This window comes from Drosophila teissieri, chromosome 2R (genome assembly GCF_016746235.2).
Source record: "Drosophila teissieri strain GT53w chromosome 2R, Prin_Dtei_1.1, whole genome shotgun sequence".
Classification (NCBI taxonomy): domain Eukaryota; kingdom Metazoa; phylum Arthropoda; class Insecta; order Diptera; family Drosophilidae; genus Drosophila; species Drosophila teissieri.
The window spans coordinates 1,793,811-1,820,140 of NC_053030.1; the positions used below are offsets into that span (position 1 = coordinate 1,793,811).

At 43.6% G+C, this 26,330-nt stretch overlaps 1 protein-coding gene across 2 annotated transcripts in view; it reads right to left on the reverse strand.

The window, feature by feature from the left end:
• The window catches only part of LOC122612847 (lipase 3), a 56,540-nt gene that overhangs the window by 29,325 nt on the left and 885 nt on the right, over positions 1-26,330 (reverse strand). The window lies entirely within an intron of this gene.

A 26,330-nucleotide genomic window follows, 5' to 3' on the forward strand; every position in this document is an offset into this window, starting at 1 on the left:
GCTTGTCGAAGAGGAGCAGCAGTTGTCCGCAGTGGTGACGATTGGTGGGGACACGAACAAGACCTCGATCGACACCGGGGCAACAGCAAGCTTCGTAAGCGAAGAACTGGCGGACAAGTTGGATACAAGGATACGACAGCAGGTTAGATTGGCAGATGGAAGGTGCGGCGAAATCAATGCACAGCTCGAGATAGGAGTCGAATTTGGAAACAAACGACTCTACATGAGCCTACTGATACTACCCGGAGTAGCGGATGCGTTGGTGCTGGGATGGAATTTCCTCACAGAAGTCGGGTCCGAGATAAGGTGCGTCGATCATGAAATCCTGATACCGGCCAGAAGCAGACATAATGGGTGATTCGAGGAGAAGTTCTCGGTCGCATTAGTCCAAAAGGACGGTGAAAAAGATGACATGGATAACTTCCTGGAAACAGAGCCTGCGAAATATCACTCTATGCCCGGAACATCAAGTAGAGCCGAGCACCCGATAACCATGAAGGATAATAAACCGATTAAGCAGAGATACTACCCCAAAAATCCAAAAATTCAAGGGGAGAATAATGCAAAGGTAGAGGATTTTTGGGAAGTGGACCTTATAGAACATTCAAGAAACCCGTACAGCTTGCCCATAGTCATGGTGAAGAAGAAAACCGAAAAATGGAGACTGTGCGTGGAATTCAGACCGCCTACCCAATGACACGAATAAAGTACATCCTAGACCAACGAAGGGAGGGGCGCTTCATAAGCAGTCTAAACCTTAAGAATGGGTATTGGCAATACCTTTGAAAGAATGAAATGGTTATTTTGTACTCTAGCCGGACCCTAAACGGAGCCGAGAAGAAATACTTAACAACAGAGAAGGAGTGCAATTGTGTGGGCAATTCGGGAATTAAAGCCATACCTGGAGTGCTACCACTTTAAGGTAGTGACGGATCACATGGCACTGAAATGGTTGAACACCATAGAACGCTCTTTGGGAAGAATTGCCAGATGGGTGTTAGAGCCACAGCAATATGACTTTAAGGTCGCGTACAGAAAGAGTCAATTAAACGTGGTGGCAGATGCGTTATCGAGGCAGCCACTACCAAAATCATTGGCCATGGCACCAGAGACACTGGTGGTGGACACAGAGGCCAAATCAGGGTGCAACCGGAAATGCTAGAGAAAATAAAGGCACATCCCCAGACTATGTACGGGAAGGAAGCATAATTCCGTATAGAGCCGTAGACTCCGTATAGAGCCGAGAACGAAGATGTGGTGACCTGGAAGCTACGCGTTCTGTGGCAACTAAGGGAAATTGTCCTGCGAGACAACAACGACTTCCCAGCAGCCGCCACGTTGGCAGTCGGAAAGCAATGGCGCGGCTGGCAGCTCGCTACTACTGGCCAAGAATACAGAGAGACGCAAGGGCGTACGTTCGAAAATGCGAGGTTCGCAAGATTCAAACCAAGTCAGCGGCAATGTTTAAAAATGTTTACGCAAGTCCCGGAAGAGCTCTGGGCCACAGAGTGTGCCGACATCGTCGGACCATTGCCAAGGTAGAAGCATGGAAACAATATGTTGGTGCTGATCGACAGGTTTTCGAAATGGACGGAGTTGATACCTTTACAAACAGCCACGGCGGTAACGTTGCAGAAATCGCTTAGGGATAGCTTTCAAAAAGTTCCCCAACGACATAGGGATAAAGCAGAAGTGTACGGCAACATACATCCGCGGGAGAATCCGACGGAGAGACAATGATAGCACAGTTCGTCGGACGGGCTACACACCGGCGTTTTTGACACAAGGCCGCGAGCCGAGGCTACCGAACGCACTATACGACAGTAAAACGCTAGGTACAGGTAGGCAAACAGAGTCGCCGGAAAGAAGACACTACAACCTGCGAAGAAGGCAAAGGAAGCAAAGGATTGGTGACGTAGTGTAGGGCAAAGAGCACCATTTGTCAAAAGCGGCCGAGAGAGCCAAACTGACTCTGGCTATCACCAGTGATTTGTAAGATTCGCAAGCGGAAGGACAGAAAGAAACGCACACATCAGCGACCTAAAGCAAGATAATCAGGTGTAGGATGATGGCGAGAACGAGGATGCGGATCCGACGGAAGGAAACAGGGAGAGTAAAGTCAACAGTACTCGAGAATGGACGAAGCCAGTCAATCGGTTTAGCGTGAGGCAAAACTTGAGACACGCTGCGAGCAAACCGGAAAACTTTAAGAGAGGCAAGATTACAGATATTTGTATAAAGTCCATTATAGTCAGAATATAATTTTCTGTAGGCGTCCTGCAACTCAAAGTTAGATCTTTAATGATTATATTAGGGGTACGTAATATCTAGTGCATCTGCTTGGAACAGAGAAGTTTAGCCGACTAACTTTGTCGGTACTATCAACTTTACCACGAATCAGCTTACAAATAAAGTGTGTTTCAAGCATTGTTCTACGCTTAGCTAAGGTAAATTAATTATCATAAGTCTATTGGCATAGGGAGGTTTGCATCCCAATTTATGCGCTGTAAGGAAAGCCGTAAGAGGATCATTAAATTCTTTTGACCACCTTTTTATAAAGCCAAGCAGACCCCTGGCCTTATTGACTATAGACAAAATATGGTCTACAAATTTTAGTTTAGGGTCCAGAAGAACACCAAGATCTTTAACGCGGGTTATTATGTCCAAAGTGCACCCAATTAGCGTGCAACTCGCGTGTCTTGAATTAACACGACAGAAGGTCAAAACTTTACACTTGGAGCAGTTTAAGTTTAGAAGTTATCAAGGCACCATAGTCAAAAGCTATCTATATCGGATTGAAAGGCTAAATGGCATGAAATGTCCTTATACTGCAGTCACAATTTAACATCGTCTGCGTACATAAGTCCGTTGCGTCCTGCCGTTCATATAAGTTAAAACCCACGTTAAAAGATCAACAGGGAAACCCAAAACAGAAAGCTATTGATGACTTTATCATGCTTTAATAAAGTCAGTGTAAATGACATTTGTTTCAAGCATTCTTGTGAGGTCATTGCATGCTCGATTTTATGCAGTCTTGTCGCTCCGGCGTCTGCTGATCTGCCAGAACCTGTTCAGTCTTCTCTTTTGTCTTACGATTGTAGCTAAATCTGTTTACCAGAGGTAGTTATCTCTGCGGGCTATATATTTTGCCGCTCTGGTGACTTCAACCCTTGGTGTTGCAATGCTCGCTGCCAAGTGAATCACTCTGGTGAGACTCTCATCATCAATTTCCTCCGGACTTTGGATTTCCGGCTGAGGATCTACGCGTTCTTTCAGCTTGTATTTGCTGATATATGTGTTGCGCCTTATGAGCACCACGGCGAATGAGGTCCTTATGTGCAAACTTTTTAAGGGGATCTTGACCATGCCAGCCACAATCCTTGGCTCCCAAGTTGTTCAGCTGCGGAGACAGATCGGTAAAGCTTATTGTATACCGTGGCGGCAAGTATGCTGCTGCGATACAAAACTTACCTGACTCCGTCAACAAATGAATCCTGACACTTTGAAACCAGTCCAGCTGAAAAGACTCCAGCTCCTCATATTTTATACCACTCATCGCTATTACTCAGGCTACCCCCTTGCCAGCACCTGGCAGCGGGGTGCATTGGGGTGTATTTATAGGGTTATATTCAAGGATTTTTAAATACGACCTCGAGGTAAAGTGTGTCTCGGAAACCAGCACCACCTGGTTTGTTTTGAGATAGTCTTAAGCCACGGAGGTTTGTTAGAGACTGACGGATAGTACATCGGAACACAAAAGTTTTTTTTTGTTTTATACTTTCCTTTGAAACCAGTCCTTTTATTTATAGAATTTTCCCATTTTCGAGACTAACAATAAGTGTAACAAATCTTATACTATAACCTAACTAGCAGTCATGTAGACTGTAACTGTAGGAATGGCCCTGAAAATTATGGCTGGGTTGGAAGGTCCGTACGTTGAAGGCGGGTTCGGTTGGAAACCCAAATCAAGGCCCTTGCAAGGGGATTTAGGTGGGCAGAGGTTTTTCATTGTACGACGCTTTTTGCTTGTATATTTTATATTTTACTGTGAGAACGCCGAAGTCCCTGTGGATGTTTTGGTTTCGAATATACCATGGTGACCCAGTGATAGTTCTCAGGATCTTTGATTGAGCGCGCTGTATGATGTCTATGTTGGTATTGCTCGCTTTCCCCCAAAGCTGGGAGCCATATGTACGTCCAGAATGGCTTAAGAGTGGAGGTGTAGAGCAGAACCTTGAAGTCCAGATACAAGGGCGATCGGGCGTTTATGATCCAGTGGAGGCTGCTGGCTTTCAGTTTCAGGTGTACTTTCTTGCATTCTATATGCCTACGCCATGTTAGGCGCAGTGTCGTCAGCAAAAGTGGATGTTGTTAGTCGGTCACTCGTGGGAATATCCGCTGTGTAGAGGACGTATAGAGTTGGCCCAAGTGCCCTGCGGGACTCCAGCTTCGATAGGGTAGTTGTCGGATGTGGTTGTATTGCACCTCATTGGGAAGGCTCTGTTGTAGAGGTAAGATTCAAGGAGTTTGTGAGTGTACCCAGGCAAGTGTGTTTTAATTGTATGCATAAGTCCTTCGAGCCAGACGCGGTCGATTGCTTTAGATACATCGAGGAATATCGCGCTGCAAAATTCTCTACGCTCGAAGGCTGTGCGAATCTCTGATGTTATTCTGTTGACTTGCTCGATAGTTCCATGTTTTCCTCTGAAGCCAAATTGATGGGTTGGGATAATGTTGTGAGCTTCCATATGTGGTATGTATTATGCGCGTTGCAGGCATTTTTCGAATAATTTCGACAGGCATGATAATAAACTTATTGGTATGATGACGGAATCGTGTGATCCTTTCCGGGCTTAGGTATCAATATAATGATTGATTTTATCCATTTACTTGGGTAGTAGCCGAGGCTTTTGATTCCGTTGAAGAGTTTACAGATGACCTGAACAGCACAGTACGTAAGTTCCATTATCATTTTTGTAGTTATTAGGTCGCCGCCTGGAGCCTTTTTTGTAGTTTTAGTTCCGTAATCTCATTCGGCTGAAATGAAGTTGGCGTAGGTTCCAAACCGGAGTGGATTTGGGGATCTGCTGAGGGGTTTGGCTGAAAAACGCCCCTGAGATGTAAGGCAAATGTTTCGGCTCTGTCTTTGTCGCTGCGGGCCCAGTAACCTGAAGAATTTCTTATCGAGATGACGGTTTCAATTGGAGAGCTGCGATTTGTGTGAGCCCTCCACAAGGGATGCTTTGTACTGGTAAGCGACAGTTTCCCAATATAGTTTGGTTGGGAATTTTGCTTCAGAGCCCGGTTTAGATGGCGGGTGGCTTCAATAAGACGTTGCTTTGAGCATGGCGATCTGCTGGTTTGCCACGCCTGTCGCAGACGCCTCTTTTCCAGAACCAGCTGTTCGATTCGCTGGCTGGTTTTGAACATCTTAATTTCCACATCCTTCCGTTTTGGTGTTGAGATCCTGGCTGCTGTGACGAGTACCTCTTCCAGAGCGGCGGTAGAGCAGTCAATGTCCGCTTCTATATTTAGCTGAGGAGTTAGATCAATGTGGGAACTCACATACTTTCTGTATTTCATCCAGCCTATAGGGGTGGTCCGTAATTACTGGGCGTTGAAGAAGGGTTATCAACAAAGGCGAGTGGTCAGTGGAGTTTTATAGACGTGGCTTGCAAGTAATTTGTTGCAAACCTTTAGTGAAAGTGGTGTTAGATGAGTTCTCTGATTAAGATGCTGGTTCCGCCGTGGGCTTTTCCATCCTGTGATCTGTGCGGTAGAAGGTGTAGCCTCTTATATGGAAGTTATATCGCCCAGTGAGGGGCGTTTGATCCAGCAGCATGGCGTCGATGTGATATGAAATTAGGAATTTCGCTATTTCAGGTATATGCCGTTGGCATTCCACATGGAAATACGGGGTTTATCCATTAATTATTTTGACTGTTGTGCTACAAGCAACTGAATCACCATGTTCTGGTTCTGGACAATGGTTTGCATAGTTGTTTTCATAAACGACATGAGTTCCATCATAGTTTGTTGACCAGCATAGCTTTCAAATTGCTTTGCGGCTGTCTTGGGACCTGCTGAGCGTTTTCTGAGTATGGCTGGAGTGGATTTTTCATGTCTGTTCGTAGTGCTTCTGCGTAAGAGATTCCCTTAGTGGTATTTTTCGGACCGAATGAAGATCTGGTTGCCTTGCCGAAAAATATATCTGGGGTACTTTTTTTGTCTGTGATACGCGTTTTGTGTATTTTGTTGACGCGTAGCTGCCACTCGTTTCATGCGACTCTTTAACTCCTTGTAGACTGTACAGCCTCTGTAGTTTGCCGTATGGTTTCCTCCACAGTTGCCACATTTTTTCTTTAAGGGGTCTTCTTTATTTGCGGGGCAGTTTACGGAGTTGTGGAAGTCTCCGCAGACTACGCAGACTGCCCTAAGTGTGCAGTATGTCTTTGTGTGTCCATACTCCTGGCAGTTTGTGCATTGTACGTTGCGTTTGTGTGGTTCTTCCACGGTAATCCTTCGATGCAGTAGGAGCTGCAGCTTGTAGATCGGGTGCACTTTAAGGCTTCTTTAAGGCTTTGCTATCTGGTTCGAGCTCGTCCTTGCAGAGTAGTTGCGGCTTTTTGTTTTTGTTAGTAATGTTACTAACATTATTGGCACAGGAGCCTTTGGCTTTGAGGGCTTCTTGAATCTCAGAGGGGGCGACGTCAGGTTCGATTCCTTTTAATACAACTTGCAGTCCAGGTACTTAAACACAGCTCGGAAGTGTTCGGAAGTCTTGCCTTTATTAAGCGGAACAACATGGAAAATATAATCTCCTACCTGCGCGACAATTTTGTTGACCAAGGCGCTTGAGTTTTTTTCCCTTATATAATTAGGTGCGGGCTTTGCTTTCTTTTGGGTCTCGTGCCCCAACTCCGCCTCTGCTAAGATGGAAAAACGGTTATCATTCTGACTCCTAGTTTGTTCGTTGCTTTTGTTGCAACGGTTGATCTTTGGCCAACCGTGTTTAGCGGACTAAATTTACGCTTAATCTGGATGTAGCGATCCATACCGGTCTGTATAACCGAGGCCGCTTGTTGCTTATCGAAGCTTACGGCTTTTGTTGCAAATGTATTTTGCTCTCCAGCTGTTGGCATCGAATTCGCCATAATGTTAGTTTAATTAGGTGTTGGTAGTGCTTTTCATGCGACTGCAGTAATTTTAGCCTGCTTGTTGTTCGGACTTCATCCATCGAAGCCGGCGGTGGTGGGGTTTGACTTTGGTAGCTCCATGATGTAGGAGTTGGAGTGAGCAGAGTGGGTGAGCAAGAGCTCGCTCTCATGCTGTTGACGGTCAGTAGAGCCGGGTTGCTCTTTGATGACTGGCTTACTTCATCAATACCGCCTGTGATCGTGCAGCAAGCACGGGGTGCGACTTCAGTACGTCTTGGCACACTCTCGACTATTTCTGACAGCGGCGTCGTTAGAATTAGTTAAATTTCACGCATCTTTTAAAATCACGTCCGGTTAACTCGATAGGTCGATGAGTGATGAACACAAAAGTTAAAAAATGATTTAATAGCGGTATACAAAATATTTATTTATTTATTATTAAAGCCAGATATAAATTTATTGATCCTCAGAAAGTTTGCCTTGCGAAAACAATGAATTCATTTGGTCAACTTCTCTGATTTTTCTTTTATTACGGTACCGATGTCGATTATAACCTCTAAAGTATGATGAAGTGGATCTTCAGCTTGAGAAAAACGTGCTACTCTGGACAGAAACACACTTTCAGGACTTGTCACAAGACATAGATCCAATTATTGATCCAGAGAGTTTCGAATATAATTAACTTGCGACAACAATGAGTCGAACAAGCAGTCTATGAAGTGTAGTGTCAAATTTCCTACAGGGTCCTTTGTTTCTTTTCTCTTTCCGCTTTTTTAGTGTCCAATTTCCTACAGGGCCATTTGTTTCTTTTCTCGTTCCACTTTTGCTAGTTCCGAAAGCAATTAGCTTAAGCGTGGCTTATCTTTAATTTGGTCACCTTGGATAAGCTAGCGCATCGTTTGTGCGTGCCGAAACCCACGCATGTTTGTCGACTTCGGCTACACTTGCCGTTGTCGCATGATCGGCTTTGATATATGTCTAGGCCTAGTCTGAGTACAGCTCACTCTAAGAACAGCAGCCGACCCAATAAGTTCAAGTAAAGTGCGTGAAATAAATTTATATATTTTGCTGAAAATATTATATTCTGAAGTTAATGTATAAAAATACATTTTAATATAATAATATCAGTTCAAAACCGGCAAACATAGTCATAAAATTATTTTCTGTGAATTTCAAGTGCATTTATAAAAAGTGGAAAGGTATGAAATTGTTCATTTTCTTATGAACAATTTATAACAAAATTTTATTTCAGTGCCTATTTAGTGCCAGTGCCTTCTTATATAATATATATTTTTTGGAGAAAATTCCTGCATGTTTATAGCAGAAGAAAATCCCACCCCAAATTGGCATACGTTGTTTTGGCAATTTCGTGACGTCATGGCAAACCTCGTTTGAGTTATTTGCGACTGCGCTGCTCTCAGTGCTGCGGCCGTTTTGGTTATGTGGAGCTGCGCTGCCGCTGCTCTACCTAATTCTTCGCTGCTTTGGTTGTTTGAGCGCTGCTTTGGTTAATTTGCTCTGCCTTCGATATTTTTGGTGCAGCGCTTCCGCAGATTTTCGCTATGTCTTGGAAGTATTTCGACCAATAAGCTGGAATAGAAATATGACGTCTGCCAATTAAATTTATATTGAAAATTTCTGAACCGTCTCCAAGGAAGAAAGCGATGCCACCTCTTTATTGACCAATTTTCCGAAAAACGTTCTAGGTCTTCACAAAGTTTCGTTCTGCGAACCAAACTGGATCAGACGTATAAATATTAAAAGTGGCTAAGAAGAATTGATATAAAAATTTCCATTGTTTCAACAATCCCATCTCCGGACGAGGAAGTCCGGATGGCGAGGGCCAGGATGGCGCATCGCAACGGACGGCAGTCGCCGCCAAGGCCGCGTGGATGGTGGGCACGACACAGCCCACCTGGGGAGAAAGGTGCGGAATCATCCGCAGCAGCAGTTCGACGCGAAGATGCCGCAGGCGCGAAAGCGAGAGGGGCACGTGCTGCCGCAAGCTGGACTCCAGGGCGCTTGGGGTCCAGGGTCAGCAGCCCCGGAACAAGAAGGGACGTACCAGCGGTGGGCCCCAACATCAGGATGCAAGGATGCAAGGATGACACCATACAGCTTCTTTGGATGAAAACAAACAAAATCAGCTGTGGGCATCAAAACACTGGAGAAAATCGGGATGGGGGCGCTACGATAATAGCGGTCGATCGATAGTGAGATCGATAGGGAACAACAAATTTTATATTTTATATTGATTTTCAACACGCTGTCACACTATTGACAGCAATCGGCACGACATCGTAACATCGAAATATCGGAACGTGAAGTGGCAACGCCGGTCGCCAATTTCGATAGCTCGATCGCGCAGTCAGCGATGGGACAACATCGATAGGAATATGAAGTGGCAACGCCGGTCGCCAACATCGATCATGGTGAGTATCGGTGGAGTTGCCAGAGATGAAAGCGGTGAGAAGGCGGGAAATTTGAATGCGGAGCTGGTGACCAGAAGCAGACGGCAACAGATACAGGAAGCTGGAGAAGGGCGCGAGGATCGAGATGCCGAGTCGAGATGTCGAACGACAGGGTCTACTAGGCTGAGGCTGCCGGGCTGAGATCAAGGAGGCGCAGGTCGACGTGAGGAGTAAGGAACGACACAGTTCGAGGATCAAGATGCCACGTCGAGATGCTGAAAGACAGGGTCGAATAGGCTGAGACGTAAAGGCTGCGATCAGGAAGGCGCAAGGATGTTCAAGATGCCAAGTCAAGACGCTGAACGACGGGGTCTAATAAGCTGCGACAGCCAGGCTGAAAACGAAGGGCGCAGGGTCGACGATCGGAGATCGAAGAAGCTGCCTATGCGAGGAGGAACCAAAGCGGAGGACCGCCGGAAGCAACATCCTTTTCAAAAACTTCCGAAAAAAGGAGGAGATGTGAGGAGTCTTAAAACTCCCCACAAATCCGAGTGCAGGAGATCGGCATAGCAACGGAGAAGACGGCTGGAATGCGGGAGGAGTCAAGGGCGGTCAGGTCAAACGGGAAATAATGGACCTTGGACGCCGGCAAAGCGGAGAGCCGTGAAATAATGGTACCGCGCTGGACTTTGGACTAGAACCGGCCAAGGGCGCAGAGGTCGTACGGTAACGGTATGGACGTTGAACAAGCACAAAGAGGACGCACCGTGAAATAACGGTACCGCGCTGGACCTTGGACTCAAGCCAGCCAAGGGCACAAAGGTCGAACGGTAACGGTTCGGACTTTGGACAAGCACAAAGAGGACGCACCGTGAACTAACGGGACATGTTTTGGACCTTGTACCCGAGCGAGCCGTGTGCAAAAAGGAAAATAACGGGATTCCCGCAGCCTATATAAGAGACGGCGCAGGCGCAGCTCGGGACAGTCAATAAGAAAGTGCGCGAAGGGCCATACAGTCACATAGTCGATCGGGAAAGGTACGCGGAGTACACGGAAAGTCAGCGAGAAAGTACGCCACACGGGCAGACAGTCAATACCGAGTGACAGTGAAGCAGCGAAAGTACAAGTGTGTCAAGCGGGTATCCAGAGAGGATCTCCGCAAGCAAGGACCAGCGAGGGACAAGCGAACACCAGGACCTAGCGTGGTCAGAAAGGGACGGTGGAGTCAGTGGTCGCAAAGGTGGTTCGGGGAGGAGCGCTAGCTTATCTCACGGACGATAACCTGCCCCATAACATCCTAAGCCCCGGTCGAGCCCGCAGGTTATCCTTCGGCAAGGGCGACGAGTGCCCGGCATACGCAGGAAGGGACGGTGGAGTCAGTGGTCGGCAAAGGTGGTTCGGGGAGGAGCACTAGCTTGTCTTACGGACGATACACCCTGTCGCCATAACATCCTAAGCCCCAGGCAAGCCGGTACGGATCCGCCATCGAAAGCGACGCAGGACGACGGAGGAGGGACAGCAAAGGAGCAACGACGCGCGTCCGAATAAAGGTGGTTTAAGTCTGAAACTCTGTCTTCTTCTTGGTCGGGCAAAGCTGAAGCGATATCTGTTTTGGCCAGGAATGGTGACTCAACTACGTACTTACGTATCGGCTTGTTATGTTTGTAGGCCTACAAATACTGTTTTGCGACCACCTATGGGTAAACCAATGACCTCAGATAGAGCGTTTCTGTTCAGACGAACATGTATATACATAAAAGGCTTTACATAAGAAATGTATGTACAGCTAGTCAATGCAGCAATGCCTTATCTAAAAATAAACAACGCCTGAGCGTGATAAACAACGAACTCCTGCGTGGGTTTCATCCCTTAAATAGAGATGCAAGCGGTCACGTATCGTTTCCTTGAAGATAAGGAATATCGTGCAGTGGAAAATTCCTGCACTTAAGACAGTTTTCCACATCTGGGGAACAGATGGTGTAGCGCTTGCTAAAAGATACTTTCTAGCGCCATCTGTTGGTCAGATTAAGTTTTAGGAACTGTGTCGCCGCTAAGGTAAAATAGGGTAAGAATGAGGCATAGACGAATTGATGCGAGAGAGTAACAGTGGCTAGCGTCAACGGTGTCCATTTCACCTACTTTCTCGTAGAGGCTTACCGCCACTTTTCCGGCGTCATGATCTTCCATTTCCTTTTTGGCAAGCGTGGTGAAAGGATGGTTGTGTCCAAGCCAAACCTTCTGTGTAAGTAAAGTTGAAATTGATTAAGTGCCATCGAAAGAATTTGGTTTATAATAGTGTGGAGCTGTGGATTTGGAGGTAAGCGATTAGGAGCGAACGCTCAGGTAGATGGGTACGTTTGTCGAATATTATGATAGGGGCAAGCTTGTGGGAACAGGTCCGGCGCGATCGTCGCCCACACCTGCGGCAGCAGCAGGAAACACAATTAAAATCCCTGAAGAAACCCAATTTCGGCCAAGAGAATTAATCTTCGAAGAAGCAGCCTGGATAAAAGAAAAACTTTTATGCTGGGGACCAACGGAACATAGTTTGCTGAGCCGAGCGATTTAGTTATGAGTTAATCCGCCCGCCGGTCATTTGTCGCCGCTGCGAACCGCTCGCGCTATCTTCCCGCCGGGAATAAACCTTTTAAAAAGCCCAAAAATTAGGCTCAGATTCGTTTAGATGTAAACCACAACGTTGCGAAGAAAGAAAAACTATATAGAACCAAAAGAAAGAAAAGAAAAGAAAAATCCGTAAAATTAAGGTTAGATTAAGGTAAAAAAAAATATAAGAAAACGATACGAGAAATGTAGGGCGGCAAATCCAACGAGGATTAAATTTTCGTTTAGTTGTCTCAAAAAGCGCGAAATAAAAAAATATAATAAAAGTGTCGTTTAAACAAGTGTAGAGTGCGTGTCATCGTTATCTTACCAATTTTGGTTGCACCCCTTGCCCGTGATCTTTTCTCCCAATTCTAGCAGTTCAACCAGGAAAGCGCTTTCGTCGGTGGATGTGGATATTGCGGTGAGTGCCAAATTTATAATATCACAAGATCTTATGTAACAAATAAAAGGAAAAGTTATATTCGAAAAGAAAAACATAAATGTTGGCAGAAAAGAAACGAAGAAGTAACGATGGTAAAACCGTATGATTAAGCTAAAAGATTTTATACTGGGCACGAGTAATTGTTGTTGCAAAAAGAAAAAAATGCCCTTTCAGCGGCAATATTTTCTTTAAATATATAAAAAATTTGGCCTATAAATCCTATTTCGAATTGCCGTCCCCGTCAATTTCATCCAGCCTTTGAGTTGTGAAAAAAAAAATAGTCTCAATAGTTAAAAAAACATTTTAATAATTTTTTTTATACTCTACTCGTATTATATTCACACATTCTATCGTATACCATTTATATTTATATTTGTATCATGTGTTTATTGTTTAGTCTAAGTTATTTATTTCCGTTTAGCTCGTAATAAAAATTTTATAATGTTTTGAAGAAATTTTGAAGTGGCCGCAGCTAGCTTTGCTTGGTAATGTAGGGTAGCACATGCAAAAGGGGTCGCTCAGGCTATTTAGCGCTGGGGGTATGAGCGACCATAGGTAGGGTAGGCAAGACAAGCGCCTCCATAACATCCGAGGAGGTGAGAGAAGGGTTCAGCCAAAGTGAAGGTATTTGTCTTTTCGCAGCAGTTATCTATTTGTGTGTGAGTATCTCTATCCCGGTTGTAGCTTATTGTCGCTATCTATCTTTTATTGAAATTATGTATAGGCATTCCGAGATCTGGGCAAGATCATCACCCCCGTCGTCGACGAGCCAAGCCGGACAATTATCTTGCGTGCGCTCAGATCTCGAGCTAAAATCTGGCCTGTTGTATTTTTGTATCAGTGTAGCGGTTCGTTACAATGGCCACTGCGTTGGTCTAGTTAGAGATAAGATTAGAATATGAAAATTTCATGTTAGCTACCTAAGCTAATACTTAGAAAATAAAGACTCAGTTTAAAATTATCAACTCACAAATAAAGTCTTCTTATTTGGATCCTTTACAGTTTCAGAAACTATACATTGATCTGCTGGGACCCTACCCCAGATCAAAGAAAGGTAACATAGGACTACTTATCATCGTTGACCATCATACTAAATTTCATTTCTTACATCCTTTAAAGAAGTTTACTTCTAACCGGATTTGTGACTATTTAGAGAATTACTTGTTTTACGTTTTTGGGGTACCCGAGGTAGTACTAACCGATAAGGGTTCCCAATTCAAATCTGGCTTTTTTTGAATCGTTCTTAACACGATTTGGCATTAATCATATGTGTACGCTGTCTATTCGCCACAGGCCAACGCCAGTGAAAGGCTAAATAGATCAGTTATTGCGGCAATTCGATTTGGTAATGACCATTCGAATTGGGATAGCCATCTCAACGAAAGTAGTGGTTTATTAAGAGCCTGTATTCACCGCAGCACTGGATTCTCGCCCTATTTCTCGGCGTTTGGCCAAAACATGATATTAAATGGTCAAGATTACGAGCTTCTTCAAAAACTTAATCTGCTGTCTGACGATACTTCTCTTAAACAGCAGGACTTGATTCAGATTGCTAGAGCAAAAGCTAAAGAGAAGGTCACTATATTTGAAAAATGTTGTGCAATTTTTTCACATTTTTGTTCGTCTTGTAAATTTAACTCAATATACCAAAAATCTTTTTGCCACGCCCACTCTAACGTCCACAAACCGCCAAAAACGGTCAGTGTTGTAATTTCTCTTCGCACTTTCACTAGCTGAGTAACGGGTATCAGATAGTCGGGGTATCAGACTATAGCGTTCTATCTTGTTTTTTAATCTTTTACTTATAATTATAATAAATATTATATAATTGAAATGAAGGTTTAATTTTTTTTCTTGTGGGTCTGTCGCCGAACACCATGCCGATCCTAGAACATAAATAGTAGCTACCTTAACGTTAGCTTAAGGGAAAACCCATATATTTTTTCCGGTGTTGTCAAGGTAGGGAGGGTGTAGAATAGGGTAAAATTAACATCTCATACCCTAGAGTCAATCGGAACCGAATGTTTCTGTCTATAATCCGGTATCTATCTTTTTATTGGGACTTCCAATATTTATTTCCATGGGGAAATAACTTCCATGGGGCCCAAATGATCAACGTGCAGCGTGTGAAGGGGTTGATCACCTTTATCAATACAGCTTAGGAATCCTTCCTTCTTGCCAAGTTTCTTGTTGAAAATGATGCATCTCACACAGTTGTTCACTACCTGCTGAGCCTTCTGTTCTCCAATCCAATACAATTGTTGAACAGCATGAACAGTTTTCTGTAGTGCAAAATGACCTGTACTATGGGCTTCAACAATTACTTCTTTCTCCATCGATTTCGGGATCACAAGGAGGTCATTGCCGTTCACCTCCTTGAAGACAAGTCCAGCTTTCATCTTGTAGCCCTCATATGGACGACTCTCCAGAATTTCCATAATTGACTTTAGCATCTCATCTTTTCCTTGTGCGACTTTGATTCGAGCTGTGATCTCAGAGGACACGAGCATCACACGATCGGGATAGCGACTAAGGCAGTCCACATGCTTCAACCGTTCCCCAGGGCGATGTTCCACTGCAAACTCGAAATCCTGCAGGTAAACAATCCACTACGTGACTGCCCTCGGCACATCCGCTTTCTGTAGGGTTTGTTTAAAAGCAGAGCAATCCGTAACCAGCTTAAACGGCGATCCCAGCAGATAATGTCTAAATTTCTTCACCGCTAGATAACGGCCTTGCTTCTAGATATACTGTGCTGGCGGACTCAGCTTCTGACGTCTTCTTACTCCAGTATTGTATTGGATGGAGTCTGCCATCGAACCACTGCATTAAAACCGCTGCAAATCCATCTTTTGATGCATCCGTGTGTAATTCAGTTTTGGCCGCTCTGATATACAACTTTAAAACGGGTTCCTTTGTCAACGCATCCTTCAAACTATGGAATGCATTCATCTGCGGATGGGCCATTTGAAAGCAAACATCTTTTCGCAGCAGGTCAGTTAATGGGCGTGCAATCTGCGAATAATTCAATACAAATTTTCTGAAAAATCCAGTCAGCCCTAAAAAAGCTTGGACTGCTCTGACGTTTTTTGGCTGACCGCAGCTGTCTTTTCCTGTCCAAGCCCTATGTTTCCGTCCTCAATGTTGTGGCCCAAAAAATAAATCTTCTTTTGCAAGAAGTGACATTTTCGCCACTTTATCTTCAGGCCAAACGCTCCAGCTCTGTTAAACACGAGTTTAATCTTTTCCAAACATTGCTCTGCAGTCTCGGCGTGGATAATTATATCATCCATGTACAAGTCGAGTACATCTCTGCTCATCAGCTCTTGGAACACGTGATTAACGTTTTTTTTTTTTTTTTTTTTTAATTCCTTCTATTCCACTCGGGAACTTAGGGCTTCTACGAGAGCTTTCCATCTAACTCTATTTTGAGCTGTCTGTTTTGCACTTTCCCATGTAGTGTTTATTTGGGCTAGTTCTTGGTGAGCGGTTCTTCTCCAGGTTGCTCTTGGCCTTCCCACTCGCCTGCTTCCTTGCGGGTTCCAATCTAGTGCCATCCTCACAATGCTACTCGGGTTTCTTCTGAGAGCGTGCCCAATCCACATCCATTTTTTCTTCCTTATTTGTATATGAATCGGGGACTCGTCTGTAACGCGCCACAGTTCTGTGTTGGTTATTCTGTTTGGCCAGAATACCCCACATATGACTCTCAGGCATTTGTTGCTGAAAGCCTGTAGCTTCTGCGTCATTTTCTTCGTGGCGAGCCATGTCTCACTTCCGTATAGCAGTATGGATTTCACACACGCATTGTAGATCCTGAGCTTTGTTCGTCGGCTGATTTTTCGGTCTCTCCATATGCGGTATAGTCTCCCAAATGCTGAGCGGGCTTTGCCAAGACGACTGGAGACATCATCATCCACTCCACCACTGTTGGATATGATGGTGCCAAGGTATGGGAAACTCGTAATGAACTCGATTGGGTTCCCATTTATGTTGATGTTTCCTTGGCTGGAGTGGTTGAAGCGCATAGCTTTTGTTTTCGCTATGTTTATCTCGAGCCCTACGCTGCTGGCTATCCTGACGTGGTCGTCACTTTTCCTCTGTATGTCGCCGAGTCTGTGCGATATGAGACAGATGTCGTCTGCGTAGTCCAAGTCCTCAAGGTGTCTGGTGAGGTTCCACGAAATTCCGCGCTTGGAAGAGCATACTTCGCTCATTAACTCGTCGACTACGATGTTGAAGAGGAGTGGTGACAGCGGGCATCCTTGCCGAATTCCGGTGTTCGTCTGGAAAGGTGCACTAGTTTTTCCATTGTGCAGTACCGCCAGGTTGGCATCGTCATACATCGATTTGATGATGGCGATGAGGTTTGCAGGTACTCCTTTTCTTGCAAGTGCTCGCCATATTGCTGCTCTTTCAACTGAGTCGAATGCCTTCTTGAAATCGATAAACAGGAGGTAAAGCGGGGCTCTCCCTTCCACAGCTTGCTCGGTTATTATGCGTAGTGTATTTGCCTGGTCTACGCAACTCCTGTGTGGTCTGAAGCCTGCCTGTTCGTCTCGTATTGTTGGCTCAATTTTTTCCTGGAGGCGTTCGTTCAGAAGTGTAGCTAAGATCTTGTAGCTGGTGTTGAGCAGTGTTATCCCTCTCCAGTTGTTGCAGTCACTAAGGTCGCCTTTTTTGGGAAGCTTCACAATGATTCCGTTTTTCTAGGAGTCTGGCACCGTCTCGCCTTCCCATATGCGTGAGAAGTGTGGATGCAATGTTTCAGCCATTAGTTGGGTGTCAACTTGAAGCAATTCGGCTGGAATGTTGTCTTCGCCAGCTGCCCTGTTGTGCTTCAGCTTCTTTATTGCATTCACGATTTCTGTTACATTCGGGGGTGCAGAGGGTATCCTGCTACTTGGCGGCACAACACTCCTGTAGTCTATGGCCACGTTTGGTGATGTGGTGTGGCTAATTCCCATGAAGTGTTGGCGCCATCATTGGATAAGAGGTTACCTTCTAAATCTCTGACTGGTTTGTTCTGTCTGTGATGGGTTCCTGTGATCCGTGAGATCTGCTGGTATAGCGAGCGCATGTTTTTCTCGCCGGCTGCTCGTTCTGCGTCTGCCGCAAATCTATCCAGCTGTGCTCTTTTGTCCTTTCTGGCCGACTTTTTCACCGCTCTGCATAGTCCGCGATACTCCTCACGGTACTGCGTGAGCTGGTCCGCCAGAGGCTTCAGGTGGTTCCTCCTTCTGATTAGGTCCCAGGTCCCTTCAGGTATCCAGTCCGTTCTTCCGCGTTGTTGCAGGCCAAGTATTTCCTCCGCCGTGGTCCTTAGTTGCCTGCAGGTGTACTCCCATGGGTGGTCTTCTAGGGGGATCAGCTGTTCTCGCAGCGTGGACGTCATTCTCGTCTTCAGAGTAGAGTCGCTAAGGAGGTGCAGGTTCAGGGGGGGCGCACGCCGGTGTTGACTGTTGCCAGTGTTTCTTGAGTGGTTGCGGTTGAGCTTTATTGAAAGTTCTCCAATGACCAACTACTCATGATCACTGTCTATGGCTGCTCCCCTTTTGTTCCGTACGTCCAGTAGCGAGTGTCTCCATTTCCTGCTAATGCATATGTGGTCGATCTGGTTGCGCGTATTACCACTTGGAGATGTCCAGGAGTATTTGTGGACATCTTTGTGTGGGAATAATGTGCCACCGATGACCAGTTGGAATAGCTGGCAGAGTTCCACTAATCTCTCTCCATTATCGTTGCGAGTCCCAGTTCCATGCTGGCCCATGACAGATCTTAGTCCGGTGTTGTTGGGGCCAATTTTTGCATTGAAGTCACCCATGAGGATGTTAATGTCACTTTGCCGTAACTTGTTGAAGGTTGCTGTAAGGGCAGTATAGAAGTCGTCCTTGGTGTCGTCGTTTGCGTCTTCCGTCGGGGCATAGCATTGAGTGATGTTTATATATCTAGCTCTACATCTGAACCTGGCGGTCATGATTCTATCAGAAATGGGTTCCCAGGAAACCAGTGCCTTCTTTATGCGCTTGGACACGAAAATTCCCACTCCATATCTGCTGCCGTCACTGTTGCCACTGTGTAGGACTAGATTGCTATCTGATGTTGTTGTTTCCCCACTGCCAGTCCACCTCATCTCGCTGATTCCAGCTATTGCAATGTGGAGTTTCTCCATCTCCGCCTCGAACTGTGCTAACCTAGATGGTTCTCTTAGAGTTCTAACGTTCCATTGTCCAATTCGTGTCCGTATTTCTCGTATTAGTTTCAGTAATCGTTGTAAGTTTTTCGACCGATCTGGTGATTGGCCAGATGCGGCTTATCCCAGTGGTGGGGCTGCCACCTGTCGCCATCGGGGAGTGGCGCCTACGGTGTTGTGTTGTTATTCGTAGAAAAGCGAACAGTCTGGTACGCGATCGCCCTGCTGGGTGTTGTTGCTGTTCGCAGAAAAACACAGGGTGCGCTTGGTACTATGTGGGTGCCCCCGTTTTTCTCCCATGTAATGAGGGGGTGGGATGGTGTGGCAAGTGGAAGTTGCCGAAGATTGTTGTAATAGGCAGTTATGTTCTACAAGTTAGAAAAGCATTTCAGAGAGGAAGTTTTTTTGTATGGCCATGCTCTCGTCATGGGTGGGGTTTGAACCCACGACCCCGTGGTTAGCAGGTAGTTACACTATCCACTACACCACGAGGCCCCATGATTAACCGTGATTAACGTAACAAATAAAAACAGCTGGCGAGTTCCGAAATCCAAACGGGGTTCTATTGAATTCGTACAATCCGGATTTGGTGATGAAGGCTGTGAATTTTTTGCTATCCTCCTCAATGGCCACGTGGAAGAAACCATTCTCCAAGTCCATTACAGTAAAAAGGCGTGCTTTTTGCAGCTTTTGCAGAACGTCGTCGATTATAGGAACGGGAAAACAGTCTCTCAAAACCATCGAGTTCAGCTTTCGAAAATCGACGCAAATACGCCGTGTGCCATCTTTTTTGCTCACCAGTACAAGACGGCTAGCAAAGTTAGATGTAGATGGGCGAATGATTCCAGCATCTAACCATTCGTTGATCTGCTTTTCCACGTCATTCTCTTCGGCAATCGCAAATCTACTTGGGGATTGACGAAATGGGATGATTTCACCATCCGGAACGATTCTTAGCCTCACTGGAACTTCGGCTACCGAATCCACCGCCTTGTAGTTATTGATCAGCAGCGACACCTCTTTAGCGAACTGCGGAGGAACATCTATTTCATCATCTGAATTTATTATGTTGTAAATACTCATCTGATTTGGTTCCTCACAAGCTTTCTACCCCAGCGGGGAAGAAAACTTGTATCCGTCGGCCGACAGCGAAAAGTCAAACTTCGATACAAAATCAAAACCGAGCAGCGCATCATACTCGATGTCTTCATCCTCCACTACGACGAACTTGTGTCTAGTCATCTCCTTGTCCACCGCAACCTCCGCCAAAAAGTAGCCAACTGTGCACGTAATCTTCCTTCCCAGCCCACGAAGCTTTGACGCACACCTCTCCAGGGTAACATTTGGTATCTTGTTAAAGATATACTTGCGCAGTATAGATACATCGGCTCCCGTATCTACCAGACACTCCACTGCCACATTGTTGATAGTGACATTTTTCATGCGACTTGAGCTGCGTACGACTTGGACGCCAGCAGCTGACCCAGGGCAATCTCTTGACATGTGACCCTCTTTGTTGCAACTGAAGCATTTTACAGCAGACTTGCAGTCCTTACGATGATGATCTAATGATCCGCAGTTAAAGCAGTGACTCTTCCTGTCGTGCTGTCCCTCGTGCTGCTTTTTCTGGCTCGACGTCCACTTTCCCTCGTTAGGATTAAATGGCTTCTCGACCACACGGTCGAACACCTCATACTGCTCCTGTAGTTCTTTGTAAGACTTGCAACTGTAGAGAGAGTATCTGAAATCACTTCTCATGTTCAAGCCGTCAACAACATAGCGGATAACTGAACGTGCATCAATGTTGCCAAGTGAAGCGATCTTTTTCATCTGTAGTAGGTATTCGTGAAAAGATTCCTGCTTGCGTTTCTTGCGGTCGCGGAGCTGCTCGTGTACATCCGCGCTGCACACATATTGTCGACTGAACTCTGTCTCCATCAGCATACGCATCTCTGAGTATTGGTGTACATACGTAGAGTCCAAAAACAACTTCGCTGTGTTCGTCATTTTGGCGCGAGCCTGAACATACATCTGCTTAATGTTCAGATCGTAGGCTGCCGCATTCATCTCAAAATTGTCAAACCAATTTTTAACCGGCATGGACTCTCCGTCAAACTCTGGAATGATCTTCGCAAAGCTTTCTGCCGTAATCGAGCAACCGTTGTTTCGCTCCTCCGCTCCAATCTTAATAGCAAGAAGCTGCACTAAATCTTTCAGCGTTCTTGTATTTTCGCCAATCGAGCTGCTTTCGATTAAACCAGCTGCGCCACGTTGCTCTCCACTTGTCCCGACATGATTCTGCATGTTGTTTCTTGCATTCCCACCTTGCTCTCCGCTTGTTGCGACAAGATTCTGCATGTTGCTTCTTGCGTTCCCACATTGCTCTCCGCTTGTTGCGACAAGTTCTTGCACGATTTTCATTTCTTTCGTACTTTCATTTCCACTTATTTCGCAATCGCTTTCCAACGGCGTACTCATTTTAATCTTTTTGTCTGCTGCAGCCACTGACCTTGAGTAATATGGCTGTTTTCCTTTTGAAATTGGAATCCGCGACGGCTCTTGCCTAATTTCCTTCTCACTCACACGCATTCCCCGTTGCTAACCGGCGTCTGTCAAACTCTTCTTCTTCGTCTTTTGAGACTTCTCGGGGCAGCGTTGAGACTTCTCGGAACGGCGTTGAGACTTTTCGGGACGGCGTTGAAACTTTTCGGGACAGCGTTGAAACTTCTCGGAACGGCGTTGAGACTTTTCGGGACGGCGTCACTTGCAATTTTCAGGTTAGGACGAGCCCCCAAATGTAAGATGAGATTTACTCAACTTTGGTTTTTATTATTATAGGTATTTAAATATCAGTATTATTATTAACGATGAATGTTAAAAGTTTAGTTTAAGTTTTCTGCTTTTGTTTTTTCTGCTTTCTTAACTCGTTCTCTGACGTCCGTATCTGCTGACTTCTACTCTCCGAATCCCCTTCTCTCGCTCTGTCGCTCTGCTGTTTCTACTGCTCTCTTCTGTCGCTCTGCTGCTGCTCTGCTGCTGCTCTGCTGTCGCTATATGTCTGCTATATTTTGACAAAATAAACGCTGAACATTTGTCAGTGAAACTTTTAAATGGCTTGATTTGCTAGTATTGATTATTTTGTATTTTTTGTGAGTAAGTAATATAAACTTAAAAATTAACAAACGAAAATTTTTGTATTGAAACTTAAAAAGATATAAACAACTTAATGAAATATGATGATTTTTTGTTTCGGCATAAGTATTTTGACAGGCCTTTAATACAATGAAAATAAGTTTAAATGAAGCTGGATTAGCTCCTTATTGAAACAATTAATAAAATATATATCCTCCTTAGCAATATATGTCTTCATGTCCTGTTCCTTTAAACGTCGACGAACTGTGCGCTCACTGATTGCCTTACGCTCACTTTTCGGAAGGCTGGCGGTCAGATTCCACTGCGTTGCAATGGCTTGGGCTTCGCAAGGATTTTTTTAATTCCGTATAAGATTTTGTCGTCACGATCGTTGTTTTGCGTTTGACTGTTTTTTTTTTTTTTTATGTTTCTTAAACTTTTTAATTTGATAATGCACAGTTTGTCGCGACACATTAAACTCATTAGCAATGTTTTTTGCTTTAATTCCAACGTTAAACCGAGCTACCATTGATGATCTTATAAATAAACTTAACTCAGCCATTTTATCCATGGCTATCAATTAATTTTTTGTTTTTAATTAACGTTTAATATCCTTTTAAAATCACACCCGATCCTGAACATTGCGGAAACGAATTTGTGGTATATTTATTCATCTGAGGGAAAACATTACATGAGTAGCATTGACATTAATTCTAAATTCGCTAAACTTGAGCAAATTTAAACAAAGGACTGATTAGAATGCAGGAACGCATTAATGCGCATTTTTAATAAGTTAGGTAAACCTACATTACTAAGGGCAGGCAGTGACGGAGCTTTCTCCAGCTTGACTGTAAAGCAATGGCTTGAAGCAGAAGGAATCGAATTGCAACTCAATACGGTAAAAAACGGCGTAGCAGACGTCGAAAGACTACATAAAACAATAAATGAAAAAATTCGTATGATCAATTTATCGGATGACGAAGATATAAAATTAAGCAAGATAGAAACAATCCCTTACACATATAACGATAAAATTAAACATGACACAACTGGACAAACAACTGCTCAAATTTTCTTATACGCATCCAATATTAGACAATTAAAAAAATTAAATAAAAGAAAATAGATAAAATAAATGAAGATCGACAGAAATTTTATATTGACACTAAATACGGAAAAGGTCCAATTCAAAGACGAATATTAAAAACCCCATTTTAACCAAATAAAAATGTAGGAAAAAACCATTACAAAATCACTAATCGAAATAGGGAAACCAAATACTACAAATCACAATTTAAGGAAAAAGGAAGGAGTCTTCAGCACTGACAGTTTTTGGCGGATTGTGGGCGCTAGAGTGGGCGTGGCAAAAAGTTGTTTGGCAAATCAATAAAAATGTACAAGACTAATACAAAAATGAAAAAATATCAAAACATTTTTCAAAAGTGTGGGCGTGGCAGTTTTGGGCGGTTTGTGTGCGTTAGAGTGGGCGTGGCAACATGAATCGACCAACTTGCGCTGCGTCTTTGTCTCTGGAGTCTGTATGCTTAGTGTCAACTTTCTACCTTTTGTAGTTCCTCAGAAATCGACGTTCATACGGACAGGCGGACAGGCTGACGGACATGGCCAGATCGACTCGGCTATTGATCCTGATCAAGAATATATATACTTTATATGGTCGGAAGTGCTTTCTTCTGCCTGATACATACTTTTCAACGAATCTAGTATACCCTTTTACTCTACGAGTAACGGGTATAAAAAATATATAAATTATATAACTAATACCGTTAAACTTCCACAGGAACCTTTTGTATAAAGATGTGGTTTCTATTATTCAACAAATTCAAATGATGAAAATGTAAGGGTAAAAAGTAACCAAAAATAGATTCAATTGCAAAAAATTCAACTTATTATTACTTATTTCACATATCCCTATTAACCACAAAACCATTAGGACCATTAAAATAGTTCCCTATCCTGACCATAATGGATATGTTAGACTATTCAGATCAACAAACATATTTTGAAGATGAGATTAAAATTTATAATCAAGATAAAAAAGAAGTTAACAATGACTGCATTAAAAATATAATTAAGCGTAAGAATCCAATTTGTAATTTTATACCAAATCCGTCAAGGGAAATTATCAAATTATCCGATGAACCAAATAATACTTACGTAGAATCTAACTGAAACTACAATCTCACCAAATTGTCAAGAATTAAATGGAGATGTAAAAATAATACTAACATGGAATCTAACTGAAACTATAATCTCACAAAATTGTCAAGAATTAAATAGGGATATAAAAATAAACGGAAGCAAAATTATAAGAACTAAACAATGTAAAGTTAAGATTAGAAATGTTATTTTAAGCGAAAATTCTTTAAGTCCAGAATTTGATTTAACTCTATAGTATTTACCGATTAATGTAACTAAGATAAAAATGGTAGAACATAATGACGTTTTAAAATTAATTTCAGAAAATAATTCCACATTTTATATAGCAATAATAATTGTAATTATTGTTATTATCATTTTTCTTGTCCTATGAAAAATTTGTACACTAAAACCTTTCTATATATAAAACTTAGAAAACAAGAAAAAAATAATCAAGAACCACAACAAGAAGTTTCCTGCATTATACCCTGTAATGCCAGCACAAGCATAGGCAACTCTTTTAAGGGGAGGGAAGTGACAATTCATATATGTATATAGTACTGTTCAAAGATATAATAAGCTGAGTGTGCACGCAATGTAAACAATCCACATCCGAAGCAAGCGATGCCGCTCTCCCTAAGCGGCACTCTAAATCTTACAATCAATATGCCAAGCGGGCGATCTCGCTTCTGGAATAATGTAAGAAAAAGGGCAGTACAAGAAAGATATTTGTCACTAAAATGTAGTATTAAGCTGAGATCAAAGAAATAAAGACGTAAAAACTATTTCTCCAATTTTTTTTTAATGAAGGTCTCCTCACATCACATTAACATATTCTTAAAGCAGGCTTCTCCTCAATTTTACTTACATTTGATTTTTGGTCTAAAACTGAACGTTGACCAATAAAGAACAAATTCCAACCCGATTTCTATTATTTGATAAAACTTCGATTGCAGCGTTGGTCTTAGTCATTAAGGAGAAATTTCAAGTTTTGGCATCGGTAAAGCGAGATCCCCTATTCCTAAAACCGAAAGTTTTTCATTTAGAGAGCAAGAATACTTAGGCCGAGAACGATTCACGATTCTGAGCATTTATTGTATGAGTTTAGTAGTTATTTGGGTAGTTACCCGTTACTCGTAGAGTAAAAGGGTATACTCGATTCGTTGAAAAGTATGTAACAGGCATAAGGAAGCGTTTTCGACCATATAAAGTATATATATTCTTGATCAGGATCAGTAGCCGAGTCGATCTGGCCATGTCCGTCTGTCCGTCTGGCCGTCTGTCCGTATGAACGTCGAGATCTCAGGAACTACATAAGGTAGAAAGTTCAGATTAAGCATACAAACTCCAGAGAAATAGAAGCAGTGCAAGTTGGTCGATTCATGTTGCCACGCCCACTCTAACGCCCACAAACCGCCCAAAGCTGCCACGCCCACAATTTTAACAAAATTGTTGAAAAATTTTTCATTTTTGTATTAGTCTTGTAAATTTCTATCGGTTTGCCAACAACTTTTTGCCACGCCCACTCTAACGCCCACAAACCGCCCAAAACTGCCACGCCCACACTTTTGAAAAATGTTTTGATATTTTTTCATTATACCCGTTACTCGTAGAGTAAAAGGGTATACTAGATTCGTTGAAAAGTATGTAACAGGCAGAAGGAAGCGTTTCCGACCATATAAAGTATATATATTCTTGATCAGGATCAGTAGCCGAGTCGATTTGGCCATGTCCGAATGTCCGTCCGTCTGTCCGTCCGTATGAACGTCGAGATCTCAGGAACTACAAAAGCTAGAAAGTTGAGATTAAGCATACAGACTCCAGCGATATAGACGATATAGCCCACAAACCGCCCAAAACTGCCACGTCCACACTTTTGAAAAATGTTTGGATATTTTTTCATTTTTGTATTAGTCTTGTAAATTTCTAACGATTTGCCAAAAAACTTTTGGCCACGCCCTCTTTAACGCCCACAAACCGCCCAAAGCTGCCACGCCCACACTTTTGAAAAATGTTTTGATATTTTTCATTTTTGTATTAGTCTTGTAAATTTCTAACGATTTGCCAAAAAACTTTTTGCCACGCCCACTCTAACGCCCACAAAACCGCCAAAAACTGTATGTGCTGAAGACTCTCCTTCGCACTTCGAATAGCTGAGTAACGGGTATCAGATAGTCGGGGAACTCGACTATAGCGTTCTCTCTTGTTTTTGTATTAGACTTGTAAATTACTA